Below are 5,706 nucleotides of genomic sequence, written 5' to 3'. Positions count from 1 at the left end.
TTTAGCTTTACTAATATTTAGGATAAGGATATTCAGTGACACCCTCACATTACTCATATTTTATGTGGCCACATGTGAAGATATTGTGAGGGAAGAGTGTATGGTCCTTTACATAGACAGAACCTGCGGTAGTGTACTCATATCTTAGCAACTTTAAGCAAATAGTGAAATGGCACATCTTTACATGGGTGATGACTGTTCACATAGATTTATAGGTTATATTATATATGTTTAAATAAAACCAGTTAACTATTTCTCACTGCATTTTATACTGCACTCATTCTAAACATTAGGGGAAAATATTGTATAACATAACCCAACACATAACTTTCAATAATGGTTATAGAAGGTAGCTTGATAAGCTGGGGAAAAATAGTAAAAAACTGAATAAAATGATTGCATATTTAAATAGTGAAACCCCCTGATATCATACAATGTGTGCTATTATTCATCAAACTTAATGAGTGAAACCTGTGCCAGGTTGCTGGACAATTGCTCTAAGGTGCCAGTAAGCACCTTCCTCATGAAGCCCTTGCCCCAAATGACTCATTCTATGATACTTTGGATCCCTGAAAAGAAAGCCTTCTGTGTTCATGGTCCCCTTCCATTTTCAATTTGGCTCACTATTCCACATTTCCTTCTACCTCACTCTCATTTCTCTGAAGTGAGATTCTGCCTTGGATGACAACATTTGCTAGATGCAGGTGTCAAACTACTGGCTTCTCTACATGTTGACACTGCCATAATTTGAACCAACAGCATCACTTACCACTAAAACACCACAAAACTAATGGTGAAAGATTTACACCTCATGAAGACAGACTTAACATAACAACCGGATTTCCGAGGTGAACCTTCTAGCAGGTTGGAAGGAATTCCATATAATCTCGTGGACTAAAATAATTTAAGACTTTCCATAATAAATTGTTATGATAGGTTGTAATTATTTATGACAGCTTCCATAGTAAATTTAATTAATTATCTAATATATCATTGTAAAAAATATTTTTACAATAAAAAGGAACTGTCTTTGGTTGACTGATCTGTACACAAAAGTATAGTTCCTTTACACTTTTTTAAATTTTATTTAATTAATTTTTTTATACAGCAGGTTCTTATTAGTTATCAATTTTATACACATCAGTCTATACATGTCAATCCCAATCACCCAATTCATCACATCACCACCTCCACCACTGCTGCTTTCCCCCCTTGGTGTCCATATGTTAGTTCTCTACATCTGTGACTCAATTTCTGCTGAAAACTGGTTCATCTGTACCATTTTCCTAGGTTCCACATATATGCATTAATATATGATATTTGTTCTTCTTTTTCTGACTTACTTCACTCTGTATGACAGTCTCTAGATCCATCCACATCTCTACAAATGACCCAATTTCATTCCTTTTTATGGCTGAGTAATAGTCCATTGTATATATGTACCACCTCTTCTTTATTCATTCATCTCTCGATGGACATCTAGGTTGCTTCCATGACGTGGCTATTGTAAATAGTGCTGCAATGAACATTGGGGTGCATGTGTCTTTTTGAATTATGGTTTTCTCTGTGTATATGCCCAGTAGTGGGATTGCTGGATCATATACTAATTTTATTTTTAGTTTTTTAAGGAAACTCCATACTGTTTTCCATAGTGGCTGTATCAATTTACATTCTACCAACAGTGCAAGAGGGTTTCCTTTTTTCCACACCCTCTCCAGCATGTGTTGTTTGTAGATTTTCTGATGATGCCCATTCTAAGTGGTGTGAGGTGATACCTCATTGCAGTTTTGATTTTCATTTCCCTAATAATTAGTGATGTTGAGCAGCTTTTCATGTGCTTCTTGGCCATCTGTATGTCTTCTTTGGAGAAATGTCTATTTAGGTCTTCTGCACATTTTGGATTGGGTTGTTTGTTTTTTTAATATTGAGCTGCATGAGCTGTTTATATATGTTCAAGATTAATCCTTTGTTGATTCATTTGCAAATATTTTCTCTCACTCTGAGGGTTGTCTTTTTGTCTTGTTTATGATTTCCTTTGATGTGCAAAAGCTTTGAAGTTGCATTAGGTCCCATTTGTTTATTTTTGTTTTTATTTCCATTACTCTAGGAGGTGAATAAAAAATGATCTTGCTGTGATTTATGTCAAAGAGTGTTCTTCCTATATTTTCCTCTAAGAGTTTTATAGTGTCTGCTCTTACATGTAGGTCTCGAATCCATTTTGTGTTTATTTTTGTATATGTTGTTAGGGAGTGTTCTAATTTCATTCTTTTACATGTAGCTGTCCAGATTTCCGAGCACAACTTATTGAAAAACTGTCTTTTCTCCATTGTATATCGTTGTCTCATTTGTCATAGATTAGTTGACCATAGATGTGTGGGTTTATCTCTGGGTTTTCTATCTTGTTCCATTAATCTATGTTTCTGTTTTTGTGCCAGTACCATATTGTTTTGATTACTGTTGCATTGTAGTATAGTCTGAAGTCAGGGAGTGTGATCCTTCCAGCCCTGCTTTTTTTTCCTCAAGACTGCTTTGGCTATTGGGGTCTTTTGTGTTTCCATACAAATTTTAAGATATTTTCTTCTAGCTCTGTAAAAAATGCCATTGGTAATTTGATAGGGAACTACATTGAATCTGTAGATTGCTTTGGGTAATATTGTCATTTTCACAATATTGATTCTTCTAATCCAAGAACATGGTATATCTCTCCACCTGTTGGTATCAGGTTTAATTTCTTGCATTAGTGTCTTATACTTTTCTGTATACAGGTGTTTTGTCTCCCTATTTAGGTTTATTACTAGGTGTTTTCTTCTTTTTGTTGCAATGGTAAATGGGAGTGTGACCTTAATTTCTCTTTCATAATTTTCATCATTAGTATATAGGAATGCAAGAGATTTCTGTGCATTAATTTTGTATCCTGCAACTTTACCAAATTCATTGATTAGCTCTAGCAGTTTTCTGGTGACATGTTTGGGATTCTCTACACATAGTATCATGTCATCTGCAAACAGTGACACTTTTACTTCTTCTTTTCCAATTTGGATTCCTTTTATTTCTTTTTCTTCTCTGATTGCCATGGCTAGGACTTCCAAACTATGTTGAATAACAGTGGTGAGAGTGGACATCCTTGTCTTGTTCCTGATCTTAGAGGAAATGCTTTCAGTTTTTCACCATTGAGAATGATGTTTGCTGTGGGTTTGTCATATATGGCCTTTATTATGTTGAGGTAGGTGTCCTCTTTGCCCACTTTCTGGAAACTTTTTATCATAAATGGGTGTTGAATTTTTTCAAAAGTTTTTCTACATCTATTGAGATGATATGGTTTTTATTCTTCAATTTGTTAATATGGTGTATCACATTGATTGATTTGCATATATTGAAGAATCCTTGCATCCCTGGTATAAATCTCACCTGATCATGGTGTATGATCCTTTTAATGTGTTGTTGGATTCTGTTTGCTAGTATTTTTTTGAGGATTTTTGCATCTATATTCATCAGTGATATTGGCCTGTAACGTTCTTTTTTTGTAGTAAGTATCTTTGTCTGGTCTTGGTATCAGGGTGATGGTGGCCTCATAGAATGAGTTTGGGAGTGTCCCTTCCTCTGCAGTTTTTTGGAAGAGTTTGAGAAGGATGAGTGTTAGCTCTTCTCTAAATGTTTGATAGAATTTACCTGCGAAGCCATCTGGTCCTGGACTTTTGTTTGTTGGAAGATTTTAATCACAGTTTCAATTTAATTACTTGTGATTGGTCTGTTCGTATTTTCTATTTCTTCCTGGTTCAATCTTGCAAGCTTATCCCTTTCTAAGTATTTGTCCATTTCTTCCAGGTTGTCCATTGTATTGACATAGATTTGTTTGTAGTAGTCTCTTGGATGCTTTGTATTTCTGCAGTGTCTGTGGTTACTACTCTATTTTCATTTCTAATTTTATTGGTTTGAGTCCTCTCCCTCTTTTTTCATGATGAGTCTGGCTAATGGTTTATCAATTTTTTTTATCTTCTCAAAGAACCAGATTTTAGTTTTATTGATCTTTCTTTTGTTCTCTTTGTTTCTATTTCATTTATTTCTGCTCTGTTATTTATGATTTCTTTCCTTCTGCTTACTTTGGGTTTTGTTTGTTCTTCTTTCTGTAGTTCCTTTAGGTGTAAGGTTAGATTGTTTAGAGATTTTTCTTGTTTTTTGAGGTAGGCTTTTATAGCTCTAAACTTCACCCTTAGTACTGCCTGTATCCCATAGGTTTTGGATCGTCATGTTTTCATTGTCATTTTTGTGTAGGTATTTTTTGATTTCCTCTTTGATTTCTTCAGTGATCTCTTGGTTATTTAGTAATGCAATGTTTAACCTCCATGTGTTTGTGTTTTTTACGTTTTTTTCCCTGTATTCATTTCTAATCTCATAGCGTTGTGGTCAAAATAGATGACTGATATGATTTCAATTTTCTTAAATTTACTGAGGTTTGATTTGTGACCCAAGATGTGATCTATCTTGGAGAATGTTTTGTGTGCACTAGAGAAGAAAGTGTAATCTGCTGTTTTTGGATGGAATGTCCTATAAATATCAATTAAATCTATTTGGTCTATTGTGTCATTTAAAACTTGCATTTCCTTTATAATTTTGTGTTTGAATGATCAGTCCATTGGTGTAAGTGAGATGTTAAAGTCACCCACTCTTATTGTGTTACTGTCCATTTCCTCTTTTATAGCTGTTAGCAGTTGCCTTGTGTATTGAGGTGCTCCTATCTTGCATGCACATATATTTATGATTGTTATATCTTCTTCTTGGATTGATCCCTTGATCATTATGTAGTGTCCTTCCTTGTCTCTTGTAACATTCTTTATTTTACAGTCTATTTTTTCTGATATGAGTATTGCTACTCCAGCTTTCTTTTGATTTCCATTTGCATGGAGTATCTTTTTCCATACCTGCACTTTCAGTCTGTATGTCCCTTGTTCTAAGTGAGTCTCTTGTAGACAGCATATATATGGATTTTGTTTTTGTAATCATTCAGCTTGTCCGTGTCTTTTGGTTGGAGTATTTAATCCATTCATGTTTAAGTTAATTATTGATATGTATGTTCCTATGACCATTTTCCTAATTGTTTTGGGTTTGTATTTGTAGGTCGTTTTCTTCTGTTGTGTTTCCCACTTAGAGAAGTTCCTTTAGCAATTTTGTAGAGCTTGTTTCGTGGTGCTGATTTCTCTTAGCTTTTGCTTGTCTGTAAAGCTTTTGATTTCTCCATTGAATCTGAATGAGATCCTTGCTGGGTAGAGTAATCTTGATTGTAGGTTCTTCCCTTTCATCACTTTAAGTATATCATGCCACTCCCTTCTGGCTTGTAGAATTTCTGCTGAGAAATCAGCTGTTAACCTTATGGGAGTTCCCTTGTATTTTATTTGGCATTTTTCCCTTGCAGGTTTCAATAATTTTTCTTTTTGTTTAATTTTTAGCATTTTGATTACTCTATGTCTCAGCCTGTTTCTCCTTGGGTTTATCCTTTATGGGACTCTTTGCACTTCCTGCACTTGGGTCGCTATTTCCTTTCCCATGTTAGGAAATTTTTGACTATAATCTCTTCAAATATTTCCTTGGGTCGTTTCTATCTCTCTTTTCCTTCTGGGACCCCTATAATGCAAATGTTGTTGTGTTTAATGTTGTCCCAGAGGTGTTTTAGGCTGTTTTCATATCTTCTCATTCTTTTTTTCTTTATTC

Source organism: Hyperoodon ampullatus (assembly GCF_949752795.1).
Source record: "Hyperoodon ampullatus genome assembly, chromosome: 5".
NCBI classification, from domain to species: Eukaryota; Metazoa; Chordata; class Mammalia; order Artiodactyla; family Ziphiidae; genus Hyperoodon; species Hyperoodon ampullatus.
This window is presented reverse-complemented; position numbering follows the sequence as displayed.